A 15893-nucleotide genomic window follows, 5' to 3' on the forward strand; every position below is an offset into this window, starting at 1 on the left:
TGATGTGCCATTGCTCATGACACCTTCTTTACATTGTAGTCATGTGAACTGGGGTGCTCTAACTATCCTAACTTAACGACACAGCAAACAGCTTGGAATGGACTTCTATCTCTTTCACTCACATTTGCAAGTATATTGTGCCTTGACATGTATAATTGGAAACAGCATGGAGAGTAGGACCAGCTTGGCGTGTGGCATGTGCAAATAAAGAAATGACAGTGTAAGTCTTCTACCTTGTAATATCCTCCCTTTTATCTCCATAATATTTTTGAGCTAGGCACAATATAGCTTCTCAGAAACCATACCCTCCTATCATCCAGCCTGCAAGAAAACAGCAGAGCATCTGGCCAGATGTACAGGAAGGAGTGGGCAGCTTGTACAAAGGGATGATGTGGCATGCACACTTTCCTCAAGGAACATGGAGCTGGGGAATAATTGGCCTTCCTAAATTAATATTCCCTCAGACCTGGAGGGAATTAAGACAGGGTGTAAGGGTCATCTGAACTACACTAAACTGAAAAGCTTTCCTCGGCAGCAGTGGTGTTTCATTTAGAGAACTATAATAAAGCATACTCAATCATTTTATTTATGAATGGTAGATTAGCACATACGAGTAGTACTTAAAAATGAAGGCAGCATAAGTTCCTCTTTCCTTCACTATAGCAAGACACCTAGAAAACATCAGTATGCAAACATTGGACCTGGATCCCTAGGACATAGTTAACTGCTGAATACAGTTACTGCAACTTGGCTCTATATTTTATTTGTTGGGACAACCCCCCCCCACTATGTAAGCAAAGTAGTTGTATTTCTCTCGCCCATATTGCAAAGTGAAACTCACAACATTTTTTTAAAAAAGTTTCTTCACTTTTCAAAAACACTTACCAGCAAAAAGATATACATTTTATTAGACAGTGAAATGCATGTGCTTCTGATGAAAGTATAGCACATACATTTTACCACTGAACTCAGGTATAGATGCAATCAAATGGCTGTGAAAACTATATTTTTGGTGGTAAAATGTGGATTTAATGAACCAAACAAATGTGGCGGTTGGGAGCAGGGAAGATTCAAAAATCAGGCAAAATATTAATTTTAAGATTAACGTTGTCAATTTTTGATTGCATTATTGTGTGCTAGACTTTTTATTCATTGTTATCACATGATAACAATGTATTTTGTGTGCGTTTCCCTGAACATCAGAAAGGCAGGATATAATTTAACAGTCCAAACCTATGCATGCCTACTCAGAAATAAGCCTGACCAAGTTCAGTTTATTTGCTAAGAAGCACTTTTACCCCTCTTCAGCCCCCTCCCTTGCAAAAGTTTCAGAGCGGCTTACAAATATCAGTAAGATGACAATGTGGTTTACACCTAAATAAGTAGGTGTAGGATTGCAGTCTAAGTAAATAAATAAGAAATGCTAGTTCACAAGATTTGAATTCTATCCTTTTTCTTCCAATCATTTCCCCTCTAGTTTTGAATTTCAGGAACAATAAATGGCTTATCAGAGCCTTGTTAGGAATTCGTGCAAATCCTTATCCTCATCATAGGCACACTTGACTATTTAGAAGTTGCCTCCTTAGTATCCAGCCAATATCTCAGGGTAATTTCCCCCTCTCACATTCCTTGCCCTAAAGCTGCATGAGAGACCTAGTTCCCATCATCACGACCACCACCTGTTTTTACCTGGTGTTTGGAAATAGTTCTATATATCATCATGCCAGGAAGAAGGCAAGCCTACTATTGACTCAGAGAGCAGGGAACATTAAAATTTAATAGACCTCTGTATTAGAATTCCAAAATGATTCAGGGGCCTGGAGTCAATGGAATGGAGCAGTCCTATTTTGTGCCTGCTTCTAAGTAACTCAGTTATTTTCTATCCTGATGTCCTAATAAATTCATGATGAAATTATCTTCTGGAAAACCATTTTAAAACGTTAATGCTGACCCCAATCCACTACTTCTAATCTAATGGAAACTACTGCATCTGTTTCACTTGGTTGTGTGAAATACCTATCAAAGATCAGCTTCCAGTTTTAGAATACGCTAGCTAAACCTTTTTCCCCCCTTAGGTGTCACCTTCACTTTCAACAGATCAGAGGATATCTGTTTTTACTTAATGTGAAAAATTACTCTAAAATGAAAACTGTTCTATCACAAGGGTGTATGATACATTTAAAAGGATTTACAAATGTCAAGGTCACTTCAGCTTTTTATTTATCAAAGTGAATGAATGAAGATTAACATGTTGTCCTGAAGGACTAATAACACTTTTCAAACTTATTGTCTGAATATAATTCTGCCTTTGTTGTCATAACTTATCGTCTAAAGAATTTTGTAAGTTTATTCCTTCAGAATTAAAGCACAATGTAGGATCTTGGGTACACCATATCGATTTCAATTATTTTAACTGAAAAAGAAAAGTAGCTGAGAGAAAACCCCACAGACATTTCATTCCATTTCTCTCCCCTCAAACCACTATGTTGATGGAATATGTGCCTCAGTTCATTATGGATATTTTTTTTTCTTGCAATCACCAGAAAAGGTAGGTATTTTAGACAGCATTTCAATGTGCATTCTCTGAATAATCAGATAACAGAAATGTCTTGTCCATTTCATTTTTCAAAATGGCAGGGTCCTCATTGTTTCTATGTTCTGTTTTTGGAGTATCTTAGATAGTAATTTCAGCCTGAAAAGTGAACTCATTCAAAAACCTCATTCAAATAATTGGGAAAAGCTACACGCACAGATGAGGCAGAAAAGCTGACTCTAAAGCAAAGTTCAGTTTTATCTAATAACCCATCCAGCATTGCTTTACATTTTACTAGTCAGCTCCGCCAAGTAGAACTACATGGATGGTCTTATAGAATTTCCCTGCCAATTATAAGATAAGCCATTTGTCAGTCCTCATACTCCACACTACAACATTTTGCAAGTTCCACTTGTATATTCTATATTCCTGTCTAAGCAAGGGCAGCCCAACCATTAAGTAGGATGAGAACTGACCTACAATTTGAAGTATCCTTAAAAAGGCAGAAAGTTGCCATATTTATATATTTTATATATTATGAGGAGCATCATAATATTTTCATAGAATCATAGAGTTGGAAGGGGCATATAAGGCCATTGAGTCCAACCCTTGGCTGAATGCAGGAATCTAACTTAGAGTACCTGACAGGTGGCTCTCTAGCTGCCTCTTGAATGCCTCTAGTGTAGAAGAGCCCACCACCTCCCTAGGGAATTGGTTCCATTGTTGTACCAGTCTAACAGGAAGTTTTTTCTGATGTTCAGTCGAAATCTGGCTTCTTGTAACTTGAGCCCAGTATTCCATGTCCTGTACTCTGGAAGAATCGAGAAGAGATCCTGGCCCTCCTTTGTGTGACAACCTTTCAAGTACTTCAAGAGTGCTATCATATCTTCCCTCAGTCTTCTCTTCTCCAGGATAAACATGCCCAGTTCTTTAAGGCTCTCCTCATAGAGCTTTGTTTCCAATTTCCTTATCATCCTTGTTGCCCTCTGTGATGTTCCTATATTAATGTATATATGGTAAGTGTTGTTGTTTTAGAAGATACATGGTAAGTGGAGTGAAAGAGGGGGAGTGAATGGGCAGTAGAATGCGAGATGATTGGCTGAGTGTTTAAAATGGTTGAATGTATAAAAGGAAGAGTGAGAGTGGAATCTGGGGGGGAGAAGAGAAAGAGGTGGATGTTGATAGGTGGATGTGGTGTGAATTTGAGAGAGTTGTTTGCCAGGAGAGCGTGAAGAAGGAGGGAGGTGGAGTTCGGATTAGTATTGAGTAAAACCATATGCTTATGTGCCTTAAGAAGAAATCTTGTTAATCTTGTTAGCTTTGTCATCTGTAATAAATACTTAATTTGGTTTACCAAAGGCCTGATCCTTGGCTGGGGTTTCACAGACCAGAAGGGAGGGTAAGGTAATGACCAAGGCTGAAGGGGAACTGTAACAAATGGTGGCAGCGGTGAAGAGAATAACAATACCAGTATTCAGAGTCTCTGGGAATACTAGTATTGGGACGTTACTTGTGGTTGCCTAGCAGGGGGATCTGTTGAGATCTGTGCTAGAGCGGGGAGAGAAACCATAAGAGAGAGCGGTCCGGACTGGTGGAGTCCCTGGTGGTGCCTAGTGACAGGCAGTAGCCACGCGCAGGTAGGAACCTGACAGGGAGAGCCAGGGAAGGACGCATCACACCCTCCTCTGAATCTCTTCCAGTTTGTCTGCATCTTTCTTAAAGTGTGGTGTCCGGAACTGGATGCAGTACTCAAGATGAAGCCTAAATAGTAGAGGGGAAGTAATACTTCACATGATTTGGAAACTCAACTTCTGTTAATGCATCCTAAAATAGCATTTACACTTTTTGCAGCCACGTTGCACTGCTGGCTCATATTCAGCTTATGATCAGTAACAATTCCACAATCCTTCTCGCATGTAGTATTGCTAAGCCAAGTATTCCCCATCTTGTAACTGTGTATTTGGTTTCTTTTTCCTAGGTGTAGAACTTTGCACTTATTCCTGCTAAATTTCCTTTGGTTGTTTTCAGCCCAATGCTCTAGCCTATCAAGATCTCTTTGAATTTTGTTTCTGTCTTTCAGGGTATTAATTATCCCTCCCAATTTTGTATCATCTGCAAATCTGATAAGCATTCCCTGCACCTCCTCATCCAAGTCATTAATAAAAATGTTGAAGAGCACTGGACCCAGGACTGAGCCCTGAGGTACTCTGCTCATTACCTCCTCCCAGTTTGAGAAGGAATAAGCACTCTTTGAGTATGATTCTGTAGCCAACTGTGGATCCACCTGATAGTTGTTCCATCCAGTGCACATTTAGCTAGCTTGCTTATCAGAATATCATGAGGCATTTAGTCAAAAGCTTTGCTGATGTCGAGATATATTATGTCCACCGCTTTCCCAAAGTCTATCAGGGAGGTTACCTGATCAAAAGATGAGATAAGATTAGCCTGGCAGGATTTCTTCTTGACAAATCCATGTTGGCTTCTAGTAACCACTGCATTGTTTTCAAGGTGCTCACAGACTGACCACTTTATAATCGGCTCCAGAATTTTCCCAGGGATTGATGTCAGGCTGACTGGACTGTAGTTCCCAGGTTCCTCCTTTTGTTGACCATTGAACCGCACTGTCACTGAGTCTGTTTTCCATCAAGTCTGAAAAACTGTAACTAGGGGGAGTTATGTCTTTGCCCAGTCTGGGAACGGACTGCCAAGGCCGTTGCTATGGTAACCATCGCGATAGACTGGGAAAAGTTCTAGCAGCTATCTGTGTTAAGCTGTGTCTTCTGTGTATTGCCTCTGAACTGAGAGGTTGTCTTCTGTGTTTTTTTACCTTTGAAGAGAGATGTACCAGAAGGGGGGTGACTGAAGAAACTCTACATGTATTTACTCTTAAGCCTTTGGCCATAATGTCTTAATAAAGACTCTTAACATGCTCTAATACTCTGAAGAAGTTTCTTGCTCAACTTAACTCCAACATAATGTATGCTGTTTCACGCAACAATGCACACACGTCAACAAGGGTTATGGGCCCAGATCCACAGCGCATTACACGGGAGTAAGTTGCTGGTCTGAACGGCAGACGGAGTTCCAGAGGGCAGCTTGATTGATTGTACCAGACAGAGGTGAGCAACATGGCTGTAAACCTGTCTGGGGGAGGCTTGCCAATGGAACAATTGACGGAAAAGAATTATGGCAGCTGGAAGCCGAGGATGCGGGCTTTGCTGATAAAAGAGGATTTATGGGACACAATAGATGGACCCACTCCGGTGGTACTGACTGCGGCCTGGACGCATAGAGATCAGAGGGCGCAGGCGTTTATAATCTTGGCTCTATCAGATTCTCAACTGATGTGTGTGAGAGATGAGCCGTCGGCTAAACAGATGTGGGACGCGTTGCAGGATTTGTCCCAGGAATGGCAGCGGAGGCAGGAGGCGCAGAGAGCCGAGCTGATTGAAGCTGTCAGAAGCAAGGAGGAGAAAAGTGCCGAACCGGAGGAGGCAGCCGAAAGCAAACAGGATTACAAGCATCAAAGGCTGAAGTCTTGTTATGCCTGTGGGGCTCGTGGGCATCTCCGAAAAGACTGTGCAGTCAAGCGAAACTCCAGGGACGGAGGCTTGAAGCAGGGAAGTGTGAACTTTGTTTGTAAACAGAAGTCTCAAGATTTAGGACCTGTTAACTGGATTGTCGACAGCGGGGCAAGTCATATATTAATCAAAGACAGAAGTTTGTTTTATGCTTCAGAAGAAGTGCAGGATTTTGTGCAACTAGCTGATGGATCGCATAAGAATGTGAAAGCCCGAGGACTGATGAGATTTAATAAACTTGGGATAATGTCAGAATGTTTGTTTGTTCCAGAACTGAATCATAACATGTTGTCAGTCAGAAAACTGATGAATTCTGGGAATTGTGTAACATTTGATAGAGGAAAATGTTTTGTGCAGAGAAGAGGCAAAGTTGTCTGTCAGGGTTTTATGACACAAGGGCTGTTTAGAATGTCCATGGGTGTGAAGTGTGCTGATGCCTTGAGTTTAATGGGGCGGAAAGAGAATGACAGTCAGGGCTGTAAACAGACTGCTGTTGTGACACCGTCGGCATTAACCATTCAAATGAAACACGTGGAATGTGCAGAACCAACCTCATTTAATGAAATTAGGCTGATGCCTGAGGCAGAGAAAAATAAGTGGCAACAGGCCATGCAGGAAGAATTGAAAGCCATGGAACAGAATGGCACGTGGACATTAGTAAAGTTACCTATGGGGAAAAAGGCCATAGGTTGCAGATGGGTGTTTAAAAAGAAGAAAGCAAGTTCCGGGGAAGTACAGAGGTACAGGGCACATTTGGTAGCCAAGGGATTCACCCAGCAGCATGGGACAGATTATGATGCTGTTTTCGCCCCAGTTGTGAAACATGAGTCCATTCGTGTGCTGCTGAAGCTGGCAGCGATGCAGAACATGAGTGTAAATCACTACGATATAGGGATGGCATTCCTACATGGTGATTTAAGAGAGGAGATATATATGGAACTGCCTCCGGGTTCTGTGTCAAAGGAAGGGTTCGTGTGTAAACTGCATAAATCAATATATGGACTGCGGCAAAGTGCATGCTGCTGGAATGAGAAATTGGACAGAGTGTTGCATGGAATGGGATTCCAAAGATGCAAGGCAGATCCATGTGTGTATATAAAGAGACAGGGGATGAAAACCACGTTCTGTGCAGTTTACGTTGATGACATCATGTATATTTATCATGAGCAGCAAGAGGAACGAGAATTTAATGAGCAACTGGGCAGGCAGGTGGACACAAAGAATTTGGGGCCTGTCACACACTATTTAGGCACGGATATTGTGCGTGCAGAAGACGGAAGCATAACATTGAGTCAGGAAAGTAAAATAAATCAGATCATAGAAGAATGCAACATGACAGAATGCAATGTTGTGAAGACTCCAATGGTTGTGGCTTTCCAACAGAATGTGCAGGAGACGCCTTGTACAGAACCTGAGAAGTACAGGCGCATAATAGGGAAATTGCAATATTTGGTGAAGGTGTCTCGCCCAGACATATGTAATGCAGTCAGCATTTTAAGCCGGAAGGTAGAGCATCCTTCAGAGGCTGACTGGCAAGGGATTAAAAGGATAGTGCGTTATCTGAAAGGCACGAAGACAAAGAGTCTGGTTTTGTCAGGAGCAAAGACAGGAGGTCTTGAATGTTTTGTGGATGCAGATCATGCAGGGGAACTGAGCAGTCGTAAGTCAACCTCTGGCATAGTTGTGATGTGGCACGGGTCATGTATTGACTGGAGCAGCAAGAAACAAAATGTGGTGGCAACCTCAAGTGCAGAAGCAGAGTATGTGGCTCTATCACAGGCCTGTAATGAGCTACAGTGGTTCGCAATGCTCATGCAGGAGATAGGCATTGATATGCAATTTCCGATTACTGTATATGAAGGGAATCAGACCTGCATCAAGATAGCCACATCAGAAGCTCATACCAAAAGAACAAAACATATTAGTGTCAGATACTTTCACGTAAGGGATTGTGTGCAGCAGGGGTTTGTTAACCTAACATTTTGTGACACTAACAACATGGTGGCTGACATAATGACCAAGCCTTTGTGTGAGGAGAAATTTGGTAAACTGGTGACAAGGCTTGGAATGAGCCAAAGTTTGATTGAATAAAGTTCTAGCTAAATGTACAGAGATGTTTTGAACTGTACTGAAATGTAAGCTGTATTGCAAGATGTATTGGAGAAATGCATTGTTGTTATTGTTGTAATGAGTTACAGACATGATGTGAAAAAGGGGGGATTGTTGACCATTGAACCGCACTGTCACTGAGTCTGTTTTCCATCAAGTCTGAAAAACTGTAACTGGGGGGGTTATGTCTTTGCCCAGTCTGGGAACGGACTGCCAAGGCCGTTGCTATGGTAACCATCGCGATAGACTGGGAAAAGTTCTAGCAGCTATCTGTGTTAAGCTGTGTCTTCTGTGTATTGCCTCTGAACTGAGAGGTTGTCTTCTGTGTTTTTTTACCTTTGAAGAGAGATGTACCAGAAGGGGGGTGACTGAAGAAACTCTACATGTATTTACTCTTAAGCCTTTGGCCATAATGTCTTAATAAAGACTCTTAACATGCTCTAATACTCTGAAGAAGTTTCTTGCTCAACTTAACTCCAACGTAATGTATGCTGTTTCACGCAACAACGCACACCTTTTTGCCTTTTTTTGAAGATAGGGACAACATTAGCCCTCCTCCGATCATCTGGCACTTCATCCATCCTCCACGATTTCTCAAAGACAGTGGTTCTGAGAGTTCTTCAGTCAGTTCATTCCTCTAGGATGCAGTTTATCGGGCCCTGGAGGTTTGACCTTGTTCAGAGTGATTAGATATTCCTTGACCATTTATCTCTCACTCTTAAGCTTTAATCCTGCCCCTTCAACTTGTACTTCACATTTGCCAGGGGGATCATAGACCCTCTTTTGGGAGAAGACTAAGCCAAAGGTGACTTGGACACTTAATATGTCTAAGTGACATTTCTAATAGCTCAGCTGCTTCTCTCTATCTCCAACACATGCTTATTTCACCTGACTTTTGATTCCTTGGCTCCTATAAATTCCATGGCTGAGCCGCCTTCACAAACAAACATGCAAGTTTGTTCCTTTGCATTTTCTTTTGCTATTGAGCTCCAGCAATCCCTGTTTGATCTATGAGACCATCTCAATCAAACGTTACTAACTTAAAACAGCAACTGGCCTTTAGCAGTAGCCTGGCCCAGAAAAATGTAGCAGCTGAAACTTTTTATTGGCATGGAGAGATGTGGAAGAAAAAGCTTCATCTGCCAGATTTGTATATGTCAGGGTGCTGGTTAAAGACACATAAACAGGGCCAGCTTTTTCTTTCTTTCTTTTTTTAAAGAACAGCAAATCTCAACCTACATGTACTTATGTCAAATATCAACCACATTACGTCAGAGCCCTCCCCCCCCCACTGCCCAATGATAGTAGGGTATATAAACTGGAGAGTCTACGTCAAAGGCAATGAGTTAGATCCCAACTTCAGGATAGCACTTCTGATGGAGGAAGGCTTTTTTCACTGATTCCGCCTTCCATCTGCAGCCTTCTGTACAGCTGCTTCTGGAAGATTGGACAACTTGAGAGGTGGCACTGTCAAAAAGGAGGATTGGCAAAAATTGCCTCTCCTTTCTTACAGCAGGAGGCTCTACTGGATCCCAGTCCCTTCAACAAATGAAAGGAAGCATGTCAGTATGTTCTTGAGTTGTAAAAAATGATATATTGATGGCTCAAGCCTATCCCGGTTTGCTCAGAAACGAATCTTTTCAATTCCAGTGTGGCTCTCTGTCAGAAAAGTGCAAGCAGCATCACCAAATATGTGTGGAAAGCAATGCATTTTTACTTATATATCCTGTTACTATTTTAGTTCTTGATACCAGCCATGACTAGATTTTGACTGAAGTTGCAAAAGTGATCTACTAGTGCTTTCTACAATTTTTAATTAATCACCCACTCAGATCAAAGGCTGCCATTCTTTCTACGCAACCTATAGCATTTATCACCCTCTGTGATTTATGAAGAGCCATAGTGATAAGCGAGTCAGTCACTCGCTAAATCTCCAGCACACACTTTTAAAAATAGGTTGTTGAAGAAAACGTCATTGGTAGTGAGAGAGATTCTTCTAGCCCATTCAAATTCTGAATTACTAGTAGGAAATATATCTAATGCTGTCTTTTAAAGAGAGAGCCCTCATGGTGTGTTATTTTATAGAAAAATCAGATTCGTTCTTACTGACAACAAACCTAAATTCTATCTATCCTATATGCAAAGAGGAGGAAGTTTGACATCATTCTGGTATTTATAGGGAAAATGAAGTAGGAAACCTCTCAGAATTCATAATAGAAGCATCTATTCTCCGATACTGACATTTTAGCTAGTTGCCAACAAAATACTGCCTTAAACTCCACATTAAACTCATTCCTTAGAACCATTTATTTCTTTATAAAATGTATATTCTGACTTTCACCATGTGGTCTCAGGACAGCTTACAACAGATCAAAATACATAAAAGAAACCAAAATAATGCACACAATTGTATGTGTTGTTTAAAATAAAATAAAATAATTTATATTGTATACAAGTCACTTTGTCTGACAACATTCTTAAGATAACATCCTAAGGCCTGACCAAAGAGGATTTTTTTTAACTTGATACTGAAAACCATCCAGTGTTAGCACCTGTCTGATCTTGGGGGAAGAGTTGTACAGCCAGGATGTCATCACCAAGAAGACTCTATTCAGAGTTCCAGCCAAATGGATTTCAGTAGGTGATGGCATAATCGATACAGCCTCCTAGTCCCAAGCTGCTCAGGGCTTTAGACGTGAAAATCAACCCCTTGAATTGGGTTCTGTGACAAATATGCAGCCAATGCAGTGCAATGTTATAGCTATCCAATTGTAATTGGACACCCTTTTGAATCACGATGGTGGAATGTACCTTTCAAAACTGCACTGATTTTAACCACCGATTTAAAAACTGCAATGATTTTTGGGTTTCTTAGAATTCCAAAGCAACACCAGGTACAAGGCTGCTAGCAGTCTACAAATTTAGTTTGAAGAAACTGTATAACAACTATATTCAATAATCTGTTATCAAATTCAAAAGTTGGCTGATTATTTATGGGGAACTGATGTTTTCACAAATGCTGTCATTTCTTAAGTTTTTCAGCTCCCCTCCCATGAGATCTGGGGCTGACCTCACATCTTGTAATCATTGGAAGGTGATGGAAAAATGGACTATAATTTTCTAATTAATTTTCAAATTAGTCCTTTGGCTTAACAGCAATACATTTTTTTAAATTGCCAGGACTCATCCTCAGAATCTTCCAACTGTATAAGCACAGCATGAGTGGGAGGTACTGCATTGCGGTGGTTCTGCTCCTACTTGGCAGGTCGCCTCCAGAAGGTGGTGCTTGGGGAACATTGCTTGGCACCCTGGACTCTCCAGTATGGGGTTCCACAGGGGTCAGTTCTGTCCCCCATGCTGTTCAACATCTACATGAAACCATTGGGTGCAGTCATCCGGAGCTTTGGAGTGCATTGCCATCAGTATGCTGATGACACACAGCTCTATTTCTCCTTTTCATCTTCTTCAGGTGAGGCTGTCAATGTGCTGAACCGGTGCCTGGCTGCGACAATGAACTGGATGAGGGCTAATAAACTGAGGCTCAATCCAGACAAGACTGAGATGCTGCTAGTGGGTGGTTCTTCTGACCGGATGGTGGATGTCCAACCTGTCCTGGATGGGGTTGCACTCCCCCTGAAGGAGCAGGTTCATAGCTTGGGGGTTCTCCTAGAACCATCTCTGTCACTTGAGGCTCAGGTAGCCTCGGTGGCACAGAGTGCCTTCTACCAACTTCGGTTGGTGGGTCAACTACGTCTCTATCTGGACAGGGATAACCTGGCTTCAGTTGTCCATGCTCTGGCAACCTCCAAGATAGATTACTGCAATGTGCTCTACGTGGGGCTGCCTTTGAAGACGGTTCGGAAACTGCAGCTTGTGAAAAATGCAGCGGCCAGATTGGTAACAGGGACCAGACGGTCCGAACATATAAAACTGATTCTGGACTGCTTGCATTGGCTGCCTGTATGTTTCCGAGCTAGATTCAAGGTGCTGGCTTTAACCTATAAAGCCTTACACGGCTTGGGACCACAATACCTGATGGAACGCCTCTCCCAATACGAACCCACCTGTACACTATGTTCAAGATCAAAGGCCCTCCTCTGGGTGCCTACTCCAAGGGAAGCTCAGAGAATGGTAACAAGGGAGAGGGCCTTCTCAGTGATGGCCCCCAAATTATGGAATGATCTCTTTGACGAGGTGTGCCTGGCGCCAACACTGTTATCTTTTCTGCACCAGGTCAAGACTTTCCTCTTCTCCCAGGCATTTTATCATGTGTTTTAAATTGTTTTAAATTTTTAAATTGTGTTTTAAATTGTTTTTAAAAGATGTGTTTTTAAATTTGTATATTTGTTTTAATGTTTTTAGTTACTGTAAACTGCCCAGAGAGCTTCAGCTATGGGGTGGTATATAAGTACAATAAATAAATAATAAATTAGAGGAGTGGAGAGGCAAACACACACACACACACATTTTGTTTTTGGCAGAGATCCACTCTTGCATTCTCTCGAAACCCATTCAGGTGTCAAATCCATTTTTATGAAAGAGGACATTGAATGGAAGTGTGTGCCACTCAGTGTGCCCCAATGCACACTGGACATTCTTTCAGTATACCTGTCTACAAAATGTAGAAGGCTCACATATACTTAGTTTTTTAAAAGTTCTGTATTGAGGCAATGAGCAATGGTAGGAAGTGGGTCGCTGTTCCTCATTGCCATTGCAAAAGGAACTGGAAACCAATCTGAAATTGCTTAGGGCAGTGGTTCACAAACTTCTTTTTCCACAGACCACTTGAAAACTGCTGAGGGTCTTGGTGGACTACTTGATGATTTTTCTGCCTGGTGTAGCAACTGTAGTGAACTGTGCTTAGATGCTCTATGGTTTTTAATTGTATTTTTATTGTTTCTTTTATTTATATTGTAATACAATATAAAAGAAGCCATAAAATACAATTAAAAATCAATATGAATATTTAATTAATGAGATGGGTGCATATCCATCCCAGAAATGGGAGGAGTTTACTGAGGGATTTGTGTGTGCGTGGACTGGCTGGAAAAGGCAAGCCATCAGTGTAAGGGGTGAGAAGGGGCTGAAAATACTTGTATTCAAAGCAGATAAGATCTGTTATCTACAAAAATCCCTTTAAACCTGTCAGTATTTCCCCTTCTCTTTCACCCCCCTAAATATAATTGCTGTTTTGTCTTTTTCTCCCCAAACCTCATCATGCAGTTAATCCCATGCATATTTACTCAGAAACAAGCCCCACCAAGATCAATGGTAAACATGCATAGGACTGTAGCCTTAAAAGCTTGATCCTATGCACTTTTTACTCATGTATGGCACTTACTCACAAGTAAACATCCTGGTTCATGGCCTTGAAATTTCTTGGTTTTAGCCCTTCTCACCTGGTGTCTCTCAATGCATACCATCCCGGGTGCCATGGCAAATTAAAGAGGGCTACAAAATGGTGGGAGGGGGGAAAAGGTGGAGGGCTTAATGTCAAGCGCCTGCTTGTCTGACCAACTTGCGACTGCCAGACTGGCAGGCAGTCTAGGACTATGCACACATCCCCCGATCCCATTAGTGGCTCCGGTCTATAAATAACAGATCAGGCCCAATCCGGTCTGGACAGAATTCGATCTGACCTGATTCACATCCGACTCTGGATGACAACAACCCAAATATTACTAATCTGTGGAAATCCCATTGACTTATATTGCAGAACCAAAATGGCCATAACTTTTTTTTTTTTTTTTACCTAGAGTCCTGAACTTTGGAGACAAGGTAGCTTCTATACAGGGGATTAAGCCTGCAACACAACACATCTACTCAAATGTCATTGCTAATATTAATAATAATAATATGCCCACAGGTTTTAGCTGGTTGGGTAATAATAATAATATGTGTAACCACACAAACTGGCTGCTTCTTATTGTATGTGTCTAGCACAGCCTTTCCCAACCGGTGTGCCTCCAGATGTTGTTGGACCACAACTCCCATCAGCCTCAGCCATTGGCAATGCTGGCTGAGGCTGATGGGAGTTGTGGTCCAACAACATCTGGGGGCACACTGGTTGGGAAAGGCTGATCTAGCAACTGGAAAATAATAATAATAATAATACAGAATTCAGAAAGCCATGACTAAATATGCCCACAGGTTTACTAATAATTCTGAACAATGAGAATTGAATCAAATTTAAAAAATACAAATGTCAAACTTAAAAAAAAATGTAAATAAGGATGGGACTGGTATTGATTGGGAAAGAACAGAAAACATGCACAAGCTGAACAAATGCCATCCAACTCCCCTCCCCCACCAAAATTTCTAAGAGACAGAATTTATAAAATATTTCTGCATTTTAAGACTTCACTACCTTCCAAGCACTGTGATGATTGGAGAGTGTTGGGTTTGGTGATAACGTTCTAGCCTTCCTCCCTCTCTCCCCACCCTAGTGTTCTCCTTTATAATGTTGTAATTGCTGTATTTCAGAGACACCCCAATCTGGATTCATTAGATTGTTTTGAGCTACAGATCTGTACAAATCACTACAAATTGATTCAGGTCTAGCTGATCTGTTCTGTAGAGATTTGTAGCCACTTCATCCAGATCTGGACAGGATACAAACTGTGACTTGTACTGCAGCTATGATTGGAGGGCTGGGTAAAAGACTTCACTACCACTCCCCTTCTTTGTGAGACTTTTCACATCCCTTAATCCACACCTCCAAAATGAGAAGAGAGAGAGACAAGAGGAATGAGGATTGCTCTGCTGGCCTCAGGGGAGGGAGGCTGCAAATGAGCTCTGCTTTGCAACAACAGACAGTGCAAAGCCTTAGGACAGGGGTGCCCAAACAGTGGTCCATAAGCTTTATTCAGGTGATCCGCAGGATATCCACATCAAATATTCATGATTTTTCATTATATTTTATTGCTACTTTTATATCTTATATTGTATTTTCTTTTATTACAATTTGAATTCTATGGACTGCAAACTGTACTACTATAAAATGCAATATGAAAAAAGAAAAGCAACAATGAAAACACAACTAAGGGCACAAACCAACTCATATTTACGCCAGGCTGAGGGGAGTTGGATATGGCTGACGCTGCAGGGTTCCGGCTAAGCCGGGCTCTGCCAACAGAAGCCCTTCACCCTAGCTCAGCCACGGCAGAACTGGGACCCTGCCAGCTCAGCCAGAGGGCCGCTGGGGAAGCCCAACCCAATGGAAGGAGTGCTGGTGTAAGCCCCAAAAGGGTGCTTTCTGGAGGAGTGTCAGAGGAGAGATGGGGGGCGCCTATACAGCATTCAACTCCCATTTGGAGTGCTCCTGCAGGTCCTGATCCAGGCCAAAGTTACACCAAGGAAGAGATCGGTCTAAGAAAACAATTACAATGGAAGTCTATGGAGCGCGCTTTCTCCCTGGTAGCGCTATTCGTGAGGGCTAGCTTTTACTTTCTAGTCCCTGCGCGCAGCACCAGGCTGAGCCTCTGTTCGGCTGGCCCGAAGGCTCTCAAACAGCAATTGGATGCTGTGGACCTTCCTGCCGGCTCCTCCTCTACTGGCACCCCTTCCGCTGGCTTCCCGTGAGTTGGGTTGCTCTGTAAAAGTCGTACAGCATCTAACACAGCACATTACAATGATTGCAAGAGGCAGAAAAATCATTGAGTGGTCCGCCA

This window comes from Rhineura floridana, chromosome 6 (assembly GCF_030035675.1).
Source record: "Rhineura floridana isolate rRhiFlo1 chromosome 6, rRhiFlo1.hap2, whole genome shotgun sequence".
Taxonomy (NCBI): Eukaryota; Metazoa; Chordata; class Lepidosauria; order Squamata; family Rhineuridae; genus Rhineura; species Rhineura floridana.